Here is a 19,297-nt window from a genome sequence, read left to right as displayed (position 1 = left end):
GCTTTACTGTGTCAAGTTTCAAGAAGCTAGCACAAACCGTGTTTGATTTAGAGTTCCAAATACATCTGTCAGTATAGGAGAAAACAGAGTGAAACGCCAAAATTCAAACAGTTACTGGAAGCGAACGCTTCAACATAAAAGAACGAAATTTGGGGAACCAAGTGAGCTTAGTGTACTGATCATTACCTGAAAGTATCATCCAGTTTGGGTGAAAAAATAGTTGCTGAGATTTCTGGAGACTCGCAATTTTGGGAAGCTTGGCAACCCCTTTCAATGAAAGTGTTTCTCCTCAGTCACTGCTGAGTGCTATATCAAGAGGAAACAGAACATAGAGATAGAACGTGAAACTCCTTTACTGTGTCAAGTTTCAAGAAGCTAGCACAAACCGTGTTTGGTTTAGAGTTCCAAATACATGTATCAATATAGGAGAAAACAGAGTGAAACGCCAAAATTCAAACTGTTACTGGAAACGAACGCTTTAACATAGAAGAACGAAATTTGGGGAACCAAATGGGCTTAGTGTACTGATCATTACCTGAAAGTATCATCCAGTTTGGGTTAAAAAATTGTTGCTGAGATTTCTGGAGACTCGCAATTTTGGGAAGCTTGGCAACCCCTTTCAATGAAAGTGTTTCTCCTCAGTCACTGCTGAGTGCTACATCAAGAGGAGACAGAACATAGAGATAGAACGTTAAACTGCTTTACTGTGTCAAGTTTCAAGAAGCTAGCACAAACCGTGTTTGGTTTAGAGTTCCAAATACATCTATCAATATAGGAGAAAACAGAGTGAAACGCCAAAATTCAAACTGTTACTGGAAACGAACGCTTCAACATAGAAGAACGAAATTTGGGGAACACAGTGGGCTTAGCGTACTCATCATTACCTGAAAGTATCATCAAGTTTGGGTGAAAAAATAGATGCTGAGATTTCTGGAGACTCGTAATTTTTGGAAGCTTGGCAACCCCTTTCAATGAAAGTGTTTCTCCCCAGTCACTGCTTAGGGCTACATCAAGAGGAGACAGAACATAGAGATAGAACGTGAAACTGCTTTACTGTGTCAAGTTTCAAGAAGCTAGCACAAACCGTGTTTGATTTAGAGTTCCAAATACATCTGTCAGTATAGGAGAAAACAGAGTGAAACGCCAAAATTCAAACAGTTACTGGAAGCGAACGCTTCAACATAAAAGAACGAAATTTGGGGAACCAAGTGGGCTTAGTGTACTGATCATTACCTGAAAGTATCATCCAGTTTGGGTGAAATCATAGTTGCTGAGATTTCTGGAGACTCGTAATTTCTGGAAGCTTGGCAACCTCTGTCAATGAAAGTATTTTTCCCCAGTCACTGCTTAGGGCTACATCCAGAGGAAACAGAACATAGAGATAGAACGTGAAACTGCTTTACTGTGTCAAGTTTCAAGAAGCTAGCACAAACCGTGTTTGATTTAGAGTTCCAAATACATCTGTCAGTATAGGAGAAAACAGAGTGAAACGCCAAAATTCAAACAGTTACTGGAAGCGAACGCTTCAACATAAAAGAACGAAATTTGGGGAACCAAGTGAGCTTAGTGCACTGATCATTACCTGAAAGTATCATCCAGTTTGGGTGAAAAAATAGTTGCTGAGATTTCTGGAGACTCGTAATTTTTGGAAGCTTGGCAACCCCTTTCAATGAAAGTGTTTCTCCCCAGTCACTGCTTAGGGCTACATCAAGAGGAGACAGAACATAGAGATAGAACGTGAAACTGCTTTACTGTGTCAAGTTTCAAGAAGCTAGCACAAACCGTGTTTGGGTTAGAGTTCCAAATACATCTATCAATATAGGAGAAAACAGAGTGAAACGCCAAAATTCAAACTGTTACTGGAAACGAACGCTTCAACATAGAAGAACGAAATTTGGGGAACTAAGTGGGGTTAGTGTACTGATCATTACCTGAAAGTATCATCCAGTTTGGGTGAAATCATAGTTGCTGAGATTTCTGGAGACTCGTAATTTCTGGAAGCTTGGCAACCTCTGTCAATGAAAGTATTTTTCCCCAGTCACTGCTTAGGGCTACATCCAGAGGAAACAGAACATAGAGATAGAACGTGAAACTGCTTTACTGTGTCAAGTTTCAAGAAGCTAGCACAAACCGTGTTTGATTTAGAGTTCCAAATACATCTGTCAGTATAGGAGAAAACAGAGTGAAACGCCAAAATTCAAACAGTTACTGGAAGCGAACGCTTCAACATAAAAGAACGAAATTTGGGGAACCAAGTGAGCTTAGTGTACTGATCATTACCTGAAAGTATCATCCAGTTTGGGTGAAAAAATAGTTGCTGAGATTTCTGGAGACTCGCAATTTTGGGAAGCTTGGCAACCCCTTTCAATGAAAGTGTTTCTCCTCAGTCACTGCTGAGTGCTATATCAAGAGGAAACAGAACATAGAGATAGAACGTGAAACTCCTTTACTGTGTCAAGTTTCAAGAAGCTAGCACAAACCGTGTTTGGTTTAGAGTTCCAAATACATGTATCAATATAGGAGAAAACAGAGTGAAACGCCAAAATTCAAACTGTTACTGGAAACGAACGCTTTAACATAGAAGAACGAAATTTGGGGAACCAAATGGGCTTAGTGTACTGATCATTACCTGAAAGTATCATCCAGTTTGGGTTAAAAAATAGTTGCTGAGATTTCTGGAGACTCGCAATTTTGGGAAGCTTGGCAACCCCTTTCAATGAAAGTGTTTCTCCTCAGTCACTGCTGAGTGCTACATCAAGAGGAAACAGAACATAGATATAGAACGTGAAACTGCTTTACTGTGTCAAGTTTCAAGAAGCTAGCACAAACCGTGTTTGGTTTAGAGTTCCAAATACATCTATCAATATAGGAGAAAACAGAGTGAAACGCCAAAATTCAAACTGTTACTGGAAACGAACACTTCAACATAGAAGAACGAAATTTGGGGAACACAGTGGGCTTAGCGTACTCATCATTACCTGAAAGTATCATCAAGTTTGGGTGAAAAAATAGATGCTGAGATTTCTGGAGACTCGTAATTTTTGGAAGCTTGGCAACCCCTTTCAATGAAAGTGTTTCTCCCCAGTCACTGCTTAGGGCTACATCAAGAGGAGACAGAACATAGAGATAGAACGTGAAACTGCTTTACTGTGTCAAGTTTCAAGAAGCTAGTACAAACCGTGTTTGATTTAGAGTTCCAAATACATCTGTCAGTATAGGAGAAAACAGAGTGAAACGCCAAAATTCAAACAGTTACTGGAAGCGAACGCTTCAACATAAAAGAACGAAATTTGGGGAACCAAGTGGGCTTAGTGTACTGATCATTACCTGAAAGTATCATCCAGTTTGGGTGAAATCATAGTTGCTGAGATTTCTGGAGACTCGTAATTTCTGGAAGCTTGGCAACCTCTGTCAATGAAAGTATTTTTCCCCAGTCACTGCTTAGGGCTACATCCAGAGGAAACAGAACATAGAGATAGAACGTGAAACTGCTTTACTGTGTCAAGTTTCAAGAAGCTAGCACAAACCGTGTTTGATTTAGAGTTCCAAATACATCTGTCAGTATAGGAGAAAACAGAGTGAATCGCCAAAATTCAAACAGTTACTGGAAGCGAACGCTTCAACATAAAAGAACGAAATTTGGGGAACCAAGTGAGCTTAGTGTACTGATCATTACCTGAAAGTATCATCCAGTTTGGGTGAAAAAATAGTTGCTGAGATTTCTGGAGACTCGCAATTTTGGGAAGCTTGGCAACCCCTTTCAATGAAAGTGTTTCTCCTCAGTCACTGCTGAGTGCTACATCAAGAGGAAACAGAACATAGAGATAGAACGTGAAACTCCTTTACTGTGTCAAGTTTCAAGAAGCTAGCACAAACCGTGTTTGGTTTAGAGTTCCAAATACATGTATCAATATAGGAGAAAACAGAGTGAAACGCCAAAATTCAAACTGTTACTGGAAACGAACGCTTTAACATAGAAGAACGAAATTTGGGGAACCAAATGGGCTTAGTGTACTGATCATTACCTGAAAGTATCATCCAGTTTGGGTTAAAAAATAGTTGCTGAGATTTCTGGAGACTCGCAATTTTGGGAAGCTTGGCAACCCCTTTCAATGAAAGTGTTTCTCCTCAGTCACTGCTAAGTGCTACATCAAGAGGAGACAGAACATAGAGATAGAACATGAAACTGCTTTACTGTGTCAAGTTTCAAGAAGCTAGCACAAACCGTGTTTGATTTAGAGTTCCAAATACATCTGTCAGTATAGGAGAAAACAGAGTGAAACGCCAAAATTCAAACAGTTACTGGAAGCGAACGCTTCAACATAAAAGAACGAAATTTGGGGAACCAAGTGAGCTTAGTGTACTGATCATTACCTGAAAGTATCATCCAGTTTGGGTGAAAAAATAGTTGCTGAGATTTCTGGAGACTCGCAATTTTGGGAAGCTTGGCAACCCCTTTCAATGAAAGTGTTTCTCCTCAGTCACTGCTGAGTGCTACATCAAGAGGAAACAGAACATTAGGATAGAACTTGAAACTGCTTTACTGTGTCAAGTTTGAAGAAGGTAGCACAAACCGTGTTTGATTTAGAGTTCCAAATACATCTATCAATATAGGAGAAAACAGAGTGAAACGCCAAAATTCAAACTGTTACTGGAAACGAACGCTTCAACATAGAAGAACGAAATTTGGGGAACCAAGTGGGCTTAGTGTACCTATTATTACCTGAAAGTATCATCCAGTTTGGGTGAAATCATAGTTTCTGAGATTTCTGGAGACTCGTAATTTCTGGAAGCTTGGCAACCCCTGTCAATGAAAGTATTTCTCCCCAGTCACTGCTTAGGGCTACATCCAGAGGAAACAGAACATAGAGATAGAACGTGAAACTGCTTTACTGTGTCAAGTTTCAAGAAGCTAGCACAAACCGTGTTTGATTTAGAGTTCCAAATACATCTGTCAGTATAGGAGAAAACAGAGTGAAACGCCAAAATTCAAACAGTTACTGGAAGCGAACGCTTCAACATAAAAGAACGAAATTTGGGGAACCAAGTGAGCTTAGTGTACTGATCATTACCTGAAAGTATCATCCAGTTTGGGTTAAAAAATAGTTGCTGAGATTTCTGGAGACTCGCAATTTTGGGAAGCTTGGCAACCCCTTTCAATGAAAGTGTTTCTCCTCAGTCACTGCTGAGTGCTACATCAAGAGGAAACAGAACATAGAGATAGAACGTGAAACTGCTTTACTGTGTCAAGTTTCAAGAAGCTAGCACAAACCGTGTTTGGTTTAGAGTTCCAAATACATCTATCAATATAGGAGAAAACAGAGTGAAACGCCAAAATTCAAACTGTTACTGGAAACGAACGCTTCAACATAGAAGAACGAAATTTGGGGAACACAGTGGGCTTAGCGTACTCATCATTACCTGAAAGTATCATCAAGTTTGGGTGAAAAAATAGATGCTGAGATTTCTGGAGACTCGTAATTTTTGGAAGCTTGGCAACCCCTTTCAATGAAAGTGTTTCTCCCCAGTCACTGCTTAGGGCTACATCAAGAGGAGACAGAACATAGAGATAGAACGTGAAACTGCTTTACTGTGTCAAGTTTCAAGAAGCTAGCACAAACCGTGTTTGGGTTAGAGTTCCAAATACATCTATCAATATAGGAGAAAACAGAGTGAAACGCCAAAATTCAAACTGTTACTGGAAACGAACGCTTCAACATAGAAGAACGAAATTTGGGGAACCAAGTGGGGTTAGTGTACTGATCATTACCTGAAAGTATCATCCAGTTTGGGTGAAATCATAGTTGCTGAGATTTCTGGAGACTCGTAATTTCTGGAAGCTTGGCAACCTCTGTCAATGAAAGTATTTTTCCCCAGTCACTGCTTAGGGCTACATCCAGAGGAAACAGAACATAGAGATAGAACGTGAAACTGCTTTACTGTGTCAAGTTTCAAGAAGCTAGCACAAACCGTGTTTGATTTAGAGTTCCAAATACATCTGTCAGTATAGGAGAAAACAGAGTGAAACGCCAAAATTCAAACAGTTACTGGAAGCGAACGCTTCAACATAAAAGAACGAAATTTGGGGAACCAAGTGAGCTTAGTGTACTGATCATTACCTGAAAGTATCATCCAGTTTGGGTGAAAAAATAGTTGCTGAGATTTCTGGAGACTCGCAATTTTGGGAAGCTTGGCAACCCCTTTCAATGAAAGTGTTTCTCCTCAGTCACTGCTGAGTGCTATATCAAGAGGAGACAGAACATAGAGATAGAACGTGAAACTCCTTTACTGTGTCAAGTTTCAAGAAGCTAGCACAAACCGTGTTTGGTTTAGAGTTCCAAATACATGTATCAATATAGGAGAAAACAGAGTGAAACGCCAAAATTCAAACTGTTACTGGAAACGAACGCTTCAACATAGAAGAACGAAATTTGGGGAACCAAATGGGCTTAGCGTACTGATCATTACCTGAAAGTATCATCCAGTTTGGGTTAAAAAATAGTTGCTGAGATTTCTGGAGACTCGCAATTTTGGGAAGCTTGGCAACCCCTTTCAATGAAAGTGTTTCTCCTCAGTCACTGCTGAGTGCTACATCAAGAGGAAACAGAACATAGATATAGAACGTGAAACTGCTTTACTGTGTCAAGTTTCAAGAAGCTGGCACAAACCGTGTTTGGTTTAGAGTTCCAAATACATCTATCAATATAGGAGAAAACAGAGTGAAACGCCAAAATTCAAACTGTTACTGGAAACGAACGCTTCAACATAGAAGAACGAAATTTGGGGAACACAGTGGGCTTAGCGTACTCATCATTACCTGAAAGTATCATCAAGTTTGGGTGAAAAAATAGATGCTGAGATTTCTGGAGACTCGTAATTTTTGGAAGCTTGGCAACCCCTTTCAATGAAAGTGTTTCTCCCCAGTCACTGCTTAGGGCTATATCAAGAGGAGACAGAACATAGAGATAGAACGTGAAACTGCTTTACTGTGTCAAGTTTCAAGAAGCTAGCACAAACCGTGTTTGGGTTAGAGTTCCAAATACATCTATCAATATAGGAGAAAACAGAGTAAAACGCCAAAATTCAAACTGTTACTGGAAACGAACGCTTCAACATAGAAGAACGAAATTTGGGGAACCAAGTGGGCTTAGTGTACTGATCATTACCTGAAAGTATCATCCAGTTTGGGTGAAATCATAGTTGCTGAGATTTCTGGAGACTCGTAATTTCTGGAAGCTTGGCAACCCCTTTCAATGAAAGTGTTTCTCCTCAGTCACTGCTGAGTGCTACATCAAGAGGAAAGAAAACATAGAGATAGAACTTGAAACTGCTTTACTGTGTCAAGTTTCAAGAAGCTAGCACAAACCGTGTTTGACTTAGAGTTCGAAATACATCTGTCAGTATAGGAGAAAACAGAGTGAAACGCCAAAATTCAAACAGTTACTGGAAGTGAACGCTTCAACATAAAAGAACGAAATTTGGGGAACCAAGTGAGCTTAGTGTACTGATCATTACCTGAAAGTATCATCCAGTTTGGGTGAAAAAATAGTTGCTGAGATTTCTGGAGACTCGCAGTTTTGGGGAGCTTGGCAACCCCTTTCAATGAAAGTGTTTCTCCTCAGTCACTGCTGAGTGCTACATCAAGAGGAAACAGAACATAGAGATAGAACGTGAAACTGCTTCACTGTGTCAAGTTTCAAGAAGCTAGCACAAACCGTGTTTGGGTTAGAGTTCCAAATACATCTATCAATATAGGAGAAAACAGAGTGAAACACCAAAATTCAAACTGTTACTGGAAACGAACGCTTCAACATAGAATAACGAAATTTTGGGAACCCAGTGGGCTTTGCGTACTCATCATTACCTGAAAGTATCATCCAGTTTGGGTGAAAAAATAGATGCTGAGATTTCTGGAGACTCATAATTTTTGGAAGCTTGGCAACCCCTTTCAATGAAAGTGTTTCTCCCCAGTCACTGCTTAGGGCTACATCAAGAGGAGACAGAACATAGAGATAGAACTTGAAACTGCTTTATTGTGTCAAGTTTCAAGAAGCTAGCACAAACCGTGTTTGATTTAGAGTTCCAAATACATCTATCAATATAGGAGAAAACAGAGTAAAACGCCAAAATTCAAACTGTTACTGGAATCGAACGCTTCAACATAGAAGAACGAAATTTGGCGAACCAAGTGGGCTTAGTGTACTGATCATTACCTGAAAGTATCATCCAGGTTGGGTGAAATCATAGTTGCTGAGATTTCTGGAGACTCGTAATTTCTGGAAGCTTGGCAACCCCTGTCAATGAAAGTATATCTCCCCAGTCACTGCTTAGGGCTACATCCAGAGGAAACAGAACATAGAGATAGAACGTGAAACTGCTTTACTGTGTCAAGTTTCAAGAAGCTAGCACAAACCGTGTTTGATTTAGAGTTCCAAATACATCTATCAATATAGGAGAAAACAGAGTAAACGCCAAAATTCAAACTGTTACTGGAAACGAACGATTCAACATAGAAGAACGAAATTTGGGGAACCAAGTGGGCTTAGTGTACTGATCATTACCTGAAAGTATCATCCAGTTTGGGTTAAAAAATAGTTGCTGAGATTTCTGGAGACTCGCAATTTTGGGAAGCTTGGCAACCCCTTTCAATGAAAGTGTTTCTCCTCAGTCACTGCTGAGTGCTACATCGAAGAGGAAACAGAACATAAAGATAGAACGTGAAACTGCTTTACTGTGTCAAGTTTCAAGAAGCTAGCACAAACCGTGTTTGGTTTAGAGTTCCAAATACATCTATCAATATAGGAGAAAACAGAGTGAAACGCCAAAATTCAAACTGTTACTGGAAACGAACGCTTCAACATAGAAGAACGAAATTTGGGGAACACAGTGGGCTTAGCGTACTCATCATTACCTGAAAGTATCATCAAGTTTGGGTGAAAAAATAGATGCTGAGATTTCTGGAGACTCGTAATTTTTGGAAGCTTGGCAACCCCTTTCAATGAAAGTGTTTCTCCTCAGTCACTGCTTAGGGCTACATCAAGAGGAGACAGAACATAGAGATAGAACGTGAAACTGCTTTACTGTGTCAAGTTTCAAGAAGCTAGCACAAACCGTGTTTGGGTTAGAGTTCCAAATACATCTATCAATATAGGAGAAAACAGAGTGAAACGCCAAAATTCAAACTGTTACTGGAAACGAACGCTTCAACATAGAAGAACGAAATTTGGGGAACCAAGTGGGCTTAGTGTACTGATCATTACCTGAAAGTATCATCCAGTTTGGGTGAAATCATAGTTGCTGAGATTTCTGGAGACTCGTAATTTCTGGAAGCTTGGCAACCTCTGTCAATGAAAGTATTTTTCCCCAGTCACTGCTTAGGGCTACATCAAGAGGAAACAGAACATAGTGATAGAACGTGAAACTGCTTTAGTGTGTCAAGTTTCAAGAAGCTAGCACAAACCGTGTTTGATTTAGAGTTCCAAATACATCTGTCAGTATAGGAGAAAACAGAGTGAAACGCCAAAATTCAAACTGTTACTGGAAACGAACGCTTCAACATAGAAGAACGAAATTTGGCGAACCAAGTGGGCTTAGTGTACTGATCATTACCTGAAAGTATCATCATGTAGGGTGAAATCATAGTTGCTGAGATTTCTGGAGACTCGTAATTTCTGGAAGCTTGGCAACCCCTTTCAATGAAAGTGTTTCTCCTCAGTCACTGCTGAGTGCTACATCAAGAGGAAAGAAAACATAGAGATAGAACTTGAAACTGCTTTACTGTGTCAAGTTTCAAGAAGCTAGCACAAACCGTGTTTGGTTTAGAGTTCCAAATACATCTATCAATATAGGAGAAAACAGAGTGAAACGCCAAAATTCAAACTGTTACTGGAAACGAACGCTTCAACATAGAAGAACGAAATTTGGGGAACCCAGTGGGCTTAGCGTACTCATCATTACCTGAAAGTATCATCAAGTTTGGGTGAAAAAATAGATGCTGAGATTTCTGGAGACTCGTAATTTTTGGAAGCTTGGCAACCCCTTTCAATGAAAGTGTTTCTCCCCAGTCACTGCTTAGGGCTACATCAAGAGGAGACAGAACATAGAGATAGAACGTGAAACTGCATTACTGTGTCAAGTTTCAAGAAGCTAGCACAAACCGTGTTTGGTTTAGAGTTCCAAATACATCTATCAATATAGGAGAAAACAGAGTGAAACGCCAAAATTCAAACTGTTACTGGAAACGAACGCTTCAACATAGAAGAACGAAATTTGGGGAACCAAGTGGGCTTAGTGTACCTATTATTACCTGAAAGTATCATCCAGTTTGGGTGAAATCATATTTTCTGAGATTTTTGGAGACTCGTAATTTCTGGAAGCTTGGCAACCCCTGTCAATGAAAGTATTTCTCCCCAGTCACTGCTTAGGGCTACATCCAGAGGAAACTGAACATAGAGATAGAACGTGAAACTGCTTTACTGTGTCAAGTTTCAAGAAGCTAGCACAAACCGTGTTTGATTTAGAGTTCCAAATACATCTGTCAGTATAGGAGAAAACAGAGTGAAACGCCAAAATTCAAACAGTTACTGGAAGCGAACGCTTCAACATAAAAGAACGAAATTTGGGGAACCAAGTGGGCTTAGTGTACTGATCATTACCTGAAAGTATCATCCAGTTTGGGTGAAATCATAGTTGCTGAGATTTCTGGAGACTCGTAATTTCTGGAAGCTTGGCAACCTCTGTCAATGAAAGTATTTTTCCCCAGTCACTGCTTAGGGCTACATCCAGAGGAAACAGAACATAGAGATAGAACGTGAAACTGCTTTACTGTGTCAAGTTTCAAGAAGCTAGCACAAACCGTGTTTGATTTAGAGTTCCAAATACATCTGTCAGTATAGGAGAAAACAGAGTGAAACGCCAAAATTCAAACAGTTACTGGAAGCGAACGCTTCAACATAAAAGAACGAAATTTGGGGAACCAAGTGAGCTTAGTGCACTGATCATTACCTGAAAGTATCATCCAGTTTGGGTGAAAAAATAGTTGCTGAGATTTCTGGAGACTCGTAATTTTTGGAAGCTTGGCAACCCCTTTCAATGAAAGTGTTTCTCCCCAGTCACTGCTTAGGGCTACATCAAGAGGAGACAGAACATAGAGATAGAACGTGAAACTGCTTTACTGTGTCAAGTTTCAAGAAGCTAGCACAAACCGTGTTTGGGTTAGAGTTCCAAATACATCTATCAATATAGGAGAAAACAGAGTGAAACGCCAAAATTCAAACTGTTACTGGAAACGAACGCTTCAACATAGAAGAACGAAATTTGGGGAACTAAGTGGGGTTAGTGTACTGATCATTACCTGAAAGTATCATCCAGTTTGGGTGAAATCATAGTTGCTGAGATTTCTGGAGACTCGTAATTTCTGGAAGCTTGGCAACCTCTGTCAATGAAAGTATTTTTCCCCAGTCACTGCTTAGGGCTACATCCAGAGGAAACAGAACATAGAGATAGAACGTGAAACTGCTTTACTGTGTCAAGTTTCAAGAAGCTAGCACAAACCGTGTTTGATTTAGAGTTCCAAATACATCTGTCAGTATAGGAGAAAACAGAGTGAAACGCCAAAAATCAAACAGTTACTGGAAGCGAACGCTTCAACATAAAAGAACGAAATTTGGGGAACCAAGTGAGCTTAGTGTACTGATCATTACCTGAAAGTATCATCCAGTTTGGGTGAAAAAATAGTTGCTGAGATTTCTGGAGACTCGCAATTTTGGGAAGCTTGGCAACCCCTTTCAATGAAAGTGTTTCTCCTCAGTCACTGCTGAGTGCTATATCAAGAGGAAACAGAACATAGAGATAGAACGTGAAACTCCTTTACTGTGTCAAGTTTCAAGAAGCTAGCACAAACCGTGTTTGGTTTAGAGTTCCAAATACATGTATCAATATAGGAGAAAACAGAGTGAAACGCCAAAATTCAAACTGTTACTGGAAACGAACGCTTTAACATAGAAGAACGAAATTTGGGGAACCAAATGGGCTTAGTGTACTGATCATTACCTGAAAGTATCATCCAGTTTGGGTTAAAAAATAGTTGCTGAGATTTCTGGAGACTCGCAATTTTGGGAAGCTTGGCAACCCCTTTCAATGAAAGTGTTTCTCCTCAGTCACTGCTGAGTGCTACATCAAGAGGAAACAGAACATAGATATAGAACGTGAAACTGCTTTACTGTGTCAAGTTTCAAGAAGCTAGCACAAACCGTGTTTGGTTTAGAGTTCCAAATACATCTATCAATATAGGAGAAAACAGAGTGAAACGCCAAAATTCAAACTGTTACTGGAAACGAACGCTTCAACATAGAAGAACGAAATTTGGGGAACACAGTGGGCTTAGCGTACTCATCATTACCTGAAAGTATCATCAAGTTTGGGTGAAAAAATAGATGCTGAGATTTCTGGAGACTCGTAATTTTTGGAAGCTTGGCAACCCCTTTCAATGAAAGTGTTTCTCCCCAGTCACTGCTTAGGGCTACATCAAGAGGAGACAGAACATAGAGATAGAACGTGAAACTGCTTTACTGTGTCAAGTTTCAAGAAGCTAGCACAAACCGTGTTTGATTTAGAGTTCCAAATACATCTGTCAGTATAGGAGAAAACAGAGTGAAACGCCAAAATTCAAACAGTTACTGGAAGCGAACGCTTCAACATAAAAGAACGAAATTTGGGGAACCAAGTGGGCTTAGTGTACTGATCATTACCTGAAAGTATCATCCAGTTTGGGTGAAATCATAGTTGCTGAGATTTCTGGAGACTCGTAATTTCTGGAAGCTTGGCAACCTCTGTCAATGAAAGTATTTTTCCCCAGTCACTGCTTAGGGCTACATCCAGAGGAAACAGAACATAGAGATAGAACGTGAAACTGCTTTACTGTGTCAAGTTTCAAGAAGCTAGCACAAACCGTGTTTGATTTAGAGTTCCAAATACATCTGTCAGTATAGGAGAAAACAGAGTGAATCGCCAAAATTCAAACAGTTACTGGAAGCGAACGCTTCAACATAAAAGAACGAAATTTGGGGAACCAAGTGAACTTAGTGTACTGATCATTACCTGAAAGTATCATCCAGTTTGGGTGAAAAAATAGTTGCTGAGATTTCTGGAGACTCGCAATTTTGGGAAGCTTGGCAACCCCTTTCAATGAAAGTGTTTCTCCTCAGTCACTGCTGAGTGCTACATCAAGAGGAAACAGAACATAGAGATAGAACGTGAAACTCCTTTACTGTGTGAAGTTTCAAGAAGCTAGCACAAACCGTGTTTGGTTTAGAGTTCCAAATACATGTATCAATATAGGAGAAAACAGAGTGAAACGCCAAAATTCAAACTGTTACTGGAAACGAACGCTTTAACATAGAAGAACGAAATTTGGGGAACCAAATGGGCTTAGTGTACTGATCATTACCTGAAAGTATCATCCAGTTTGGGTTAAAAAATAGTTGCTGAGATTTCTGGAGACTCGCAATTTTGGGAAGCTTGGCAACCCCTTTCAATGAAAGTGTTTCTCCTCAGTCACTGCTAAGTGCTACATCAAGAGGAAACAGAACATAGATATAGAACGTGAAACTGCTTTACTGTGTCAAGTTTCAAGAAGCTAGCACAAACCGTTTTTGGTTTAGAGTTCCAAATACATCTATCAATATAGGAGAAAACAGAGTGAAACGCCAAAATTCAAACTGTTACTGGAAACGAACGCTTCAACATAGAAGAACGAAATTTGGGGAACACAGTGGGCTTAGCGTACTCATCATTACCTGAAAGTATCATCAAGTTTGGGTGAAAAAATAGATGCTGAGATTTCTGGAGACTCGTAATTTTTGGAAGCTTGGCAACCCCTTTCAATGAAAGTGTTTCTCCCCAGTCACTGCTTAGGGCTACATCAAGAGGAGACAGAACATAGAGATAGAACATGAAACTGCTTTACTGTGTCAAGTTTCAAGAAGCTAGCACAAACCGTGTTTGATTTAGAGTTCCAAATACATCTGTCAGTATAGGAGAAAACAGAGTGAAACGCCAAAATTCAAACAGTTACTGGAAGCGAACGCTTCAACATAAAAGAACGAAATTTGGGGAACCAAGTGAGCTTAGTGTACTGATCATTACCTGAAAGTATCATCCAGTTTGGGTGAAAAAATAGTTGCTGAGATTTCTGGAGACTCGCAATTTTGGGAAGCTTGGCAACCCCTTTCAATGAAAGTGTTTCTCCTCAGTCACTGCTGAGTGCTACATCAAGAGGAAACAGAACATTAGGATAGAACTTGAAACTGCTTTACTGTGTCAAGTTTGAAGAAGGTAGCACAAACCGTGTTTGATTTAGAGTTCCAAATACATCTATCAATATAGGAGAAAACAGAGTGAAACGCCAAAATTCAAACTGTTACTGGAAACGAACGCTTCAACATAGAAGAACGAAATTTGGGGAACCAAGTGGGCTTAGTGTACCTATTATTACCTGAAAGTATCATCCAGTTTGGGTGAAATCATAGTTTCTGAGATTTCTGGAGACTCGTAATTTCTGGAAGCTTGGCAACCCCTGTCAATGAAAGTATTTCTCCCCAGTCACTGCTTAGGGCTACATCCAGAGGAAACAGAACATAGAGATAGAACGTGAAACTGCTTTACTGTGTCAAGTTTCAAGAAGCTAGCACAAACCGTGTTTGATTTAGAGTTCCAAATACATCTGTCAGTATAGGAGAAAACAGAGTGAAACGCCAAAATTCAAACAGTTACTGGAAGCGAACGCTTCAACATAAAAGAACGAAATTTGGGGAACCAAGTGAGCTTAGTGTACTGATCATTACCTGAAAGTATCATCCAGTTTGGGTTAAAAAATAGTTGCTGAGATTTCTGGAGACTCGCAATTTTGGGAAGCTTGGCAACCCCTTTCAATGAAAGTGTTTCTCCTCAGTCACTGCTGAGTGCTACATCAAGAGGAAACAGAACATAGAGATAGAACGTGAAACTGCTTTACTGTGTCAAGTTTCAAGAAGCTAGCACAAACCGTGTTTGGTTTAGAGTTCCAAATACATCTATCAATATAGGAGAAAACAGAGTGAAACGCCAAAATTCAAACTGTTACTGGAAACGAACGCTTCAACATAGAAGAACGAAATTTGGGGAACACAGTGGGCTTAGCGTACTCATCATTACCTGAAAGTATCATCAAGTTTGGGTGAAAAAATAGATGCTGAGATTTCTGGAGACTCGTAATTTTTGGAAGCTTGGCAACCCCTTTCAATGAAAGTGTTTCTCCCCAGTCACTGCTTAGGGCTACATCAAGAGGAGACAGAACATAGAGATAGAACGTGAAACTGCTTTACTGTGTCAAGTTTCAAGAAGCTAGCACAAACCGTGTTTGGGTTAGAGTTCCAAATACATCTATCAATATAGGAGAAAACAGAGTGAAACGCCAAAATTCAAACTGTTACTGGAAACGAACGCTTCAACATAGAAGAACGAAATTTGGGGAACCCAGTGGGCTTAGCGTACTCATCATTACCTGAAAGTATCATCAAGTTTGGGTGAAAAAATAGATGCTGAGATTTCTGGAGACTCGTAATTTTTGGAAGCTTGGCAACCCCTTTCAATGTAAGTGTTTCTCCCCAGTCACTGCTTAGGGCTACATCCAGAGGAAACAGAACATAGAGATAGAACGTGAAACTGCTTTACTGTGTCAAGTTTCAAGAAGCTAGCACAAACCGTGTTTGATTTAGAGTTCCAAATACATCTATCAATATAGGAGAAAACAGAGTAAAACGCCAAAATTCAAACTGTTACTGGAATCGAACGCTTCAACATAGAAGAACGAAATTTGGGGAACCAAGTGGGCTTAGTGTACTGATCATTACCTGAAAGTATCATCCAGTTTGGGTGAAAAAATAGTTGCTGAGATTTCTGGAGACTCGCAATTTTGGGAAGCTTGGCAACCCCTTTCAATGAAAGTGTTTCTCCTCAGTCACTGCTGAGTGCTATATCAAGAGGAGACAGAACATAGAGATAGAACGTGAAACTCCTTTACTGTGTCAAGTTTCAAGAAGCTAGCACAAACCGTGTTTGGTTTAGAGTTCCAAATACATCTATCAATATAGGAGAAAACAGAGTGAAACGCCAAAATTCAAACTGTTACTGGAAACGAACGCTTCAACATAGAAGAACGAAATTTGGCGAACCAAATGGGCTTAGTGTACTGATCATTACCTGAAAGTATCATCCAGTATGGGTGAAATCATAGTTGCTGAGATTTCTGGAGACTCGTAATTTCTGGAAGCTTGGCAACCCCTTTCAATGAAAGTATTTCTCCCCAGTCACTGCTTAGTGCTACATCAAGAGGAAACAGAACATAGAGATAGAACGTGAAACTGCTTTAGTGTGTCAAGTTTCAAGAAGCTAGCACAAACCGTGTTTGATTTAGAGTTCCAAATACATCTGTCAGTATAGGAGAAAACAGAGTGAAACGCCAAAATTCAAACAGTTACTGGAAGCGAACGCTTCAACATAAAAGAACGAAATTTGGGGAACCAAGTGAGCTTAGCGTAGTGATCATTACCTGAAAGTATCATCCAGTTTGGGTGAAAAAATAGTTGCTGAGATTTCTGGAGACTCGCAATTTTGGGAAGCTTGGCAACCCCTTTCAATGAAAGTGTTTCTCCTCAGTCACTGCTGAGTGCTACATCAAGAGGAAACAGAACATAGAGATAGAACGTGAAACTGCTTTACTGTGTCAAGTTTCAAGAAGCTAGCACAAACCGTGTTTGGTTTAGAGTTCCAAATACATCTATCAATATAGGAGAAAACAGAGTGAAACGCCAAAATTCAAACTGTTACTGGAAACGAACGCTTCAACATAGAAGAACGAAATTTGGGGAACACAGTGGGCTTAGCGTACTCATCATTACCTGAAAGTATCATCAAGTTTGGGTGAAAAAATAGATGCTGAGATTTCTGGAGACTCGTAATTTTTGGAAGCTTGGCAACCCCTTTCAATGAAAGTGTTTCTCCCCAGTCACTGCTTAGGGCTACATCAAGAGGAGACAGAACATAGAGATAGAACATGAAACTGCTTTACTGTGTCAAGTTTCAAGAAGCTAGCACAAACCGTGTTTGATTTAGAGTTCCAAATACATCTGTCAGTATAGGAGAAAACAGAGTGAAACGCCAAAATTCAAACAGTTACTGGAAGCGAACGCTTCAACATAAAAGAACGAAATTTGGGGAACCAAGTGAGCTTAGTGTACTGATCATTACCTGAAAGTATCATCCAGTTTGGGTGAAAAAAATAGTTGCTGAGATTTCTGGAGACTCGCAATTTTGGGAAGCTTGGCAACCCCTTTCAATGAAAGTGTTTCTCCTCAGTCACTGCTGAGTGCTACATCAAGAGGAAACAGAACATTAGGATAGAACTTGAAACTGCTTTACTGTGTCAAGTTTGAAGAAGGTAGCACAAACCGTGTTTGATTTAGAGTTCCAAATACATCTATCAATATAGGAGAAAACAGAGTGAAACGCCAAAATTCAAACTGTTACTGGAAACGAACGCTTCAACATAGAAGAACGAAATTTGGGGAACCAAGTGGGCTTAGTGTACCTATTATTACCTGAAAGTATCATCCAGTTTGGGTGAAATCATAGTTTCTGAGATTTCTGGAGACTCGTAATTTCTGGAAGCTTGGCAACCCCTGTCAATGAAAGTATTTCTCCCCAGTCACTGCTTAGGGCTACATCCAGAGGAAACAGAACATAGAGATAGAACATGAAACTGCTTTACTGTGTCAAGTTTCAAGAAGCTAGCACAAACCGTGTTTGATTTAGAGTTCCAAATACATCTGTCAGTATAGGAGAAAACAGAGTGAAACGCCAAAATTCAAACAGTTACTGGAAGCGAACGCTTCAACATAAAAGAACGAAATTTGGGGAACCAAGTGAGCTTAGCGTACTGATCATTACCTGAAAGTATCATCCAGTTTGGGTGAAAAAATAGTTGCTGAGATTTCTGGAGACTCGCAATTTTGGGAAGCTTGGCAACCCCTTTCAATGAAAGTGTTTCTCCTCAGTCACTGCTGAGTGCTACATCAAGAGGAAACAGAACATAGAGATAGAACGTGAAACTGCTTTACTGTGTCAAGTTTCAAGAAGCTAGCACAAACCGTGTTTGGTTTAGAGTTCCAAATACATCTATCAATATAGGAGAAAACAGAGTGAAACGCCAAAATTCAAACTGTTACTGGAAACGAACGCTTCAACATAGAAGAACGAAATTTGGGGAACACAGTGGGCTTAGCGTACTCATCATTACCTGAAAGTATCATCAAGTTTGGGTGAAAAAATAGATGCTGAGATTTCTGGAGACTCGTAATTTTTGGAAGCTTGGCAACCCCTTTCAATGAAAGTGTTTCTCCCCAGTCACTGCTTAGGGCTACATCAAGAGGAGACAGAACATAGAGATAGAACGTGAAACTGCTTTACTGTGTCAAGTTTCAAGAAGCTAGCACAAACCGTGTTTGGGTTAGAGTTCCAAATACATCTATCAATATAGGAGAAAACAGAGTGAAACGCCAAAATTCAAACTGTTACTGGAAACGAACGCTTCAACATAGAAGAACGAAATTTGGGGAACCAAGTGGGGTTAGTGTACCTATTATTACCTGAAAGTATCATCCAGTTTGGGTGAAATCATAGTTTCTGAGATTTCTGGAGACTCGTAATTTCTGGAAGCTTGGCAACCCCTGTCAATGAAAGTATTTCTCCCCAGTCACTGCTTAGGGCTACATCCAGAGGAAACAGAACATAGAGATAGAACGTGAAACTGCTTTACTGTGTCAAGTTTCAAGAAGCTAGCACAAACCGTGTTTGATTTAGAGTTCCAAATACATCTGTCAGTATAGGAGAAAACAGAGTGAAACGCCAAAATTCAAACAGTTACTGGAAGCGAACGCTTCAACATAAAAGAACGAAATTTGGGGAACCAAGTGAGCTTAGTGTACTGATCATTACCTGAAAGTATCATCCAGTTTGGGTGAAAAAATAGTTGCTGAGATTTCTGGAGACTCGCAATTTTGGGAAGCTTGGCAACCCCTTTCAATGAAAGTGTTTCTCCCCAGTCACTGCTTAGGGCTACATCAAGAGGAGACAGAACATAGAGATAGAACTTGAAACTGCTTTATTGTGTCAAGTTTCAAGAAGCTAGCACAAACCGTGTTTGATTTAGAGTTCCAAATACATCTATCAATATAGGAGAAAACAGAGTAAAACGCCAAAA

The sequence above is a fragment of the Spermophilus citellus genome (assembly GCF_964194105.1).
Source record: "Spermophilus citellus genome assembly, chromosome: 1".
Taxonomy (NCBI): domain Eukaryota; kingdom Metazoa; phylum Chordata; class Mammalia; order Rodentia; family Sciuridae; genus Spermophilus; species Spermophilus citellus.
Note: the sequence above shows the minus strand (reverse complement) of the source record.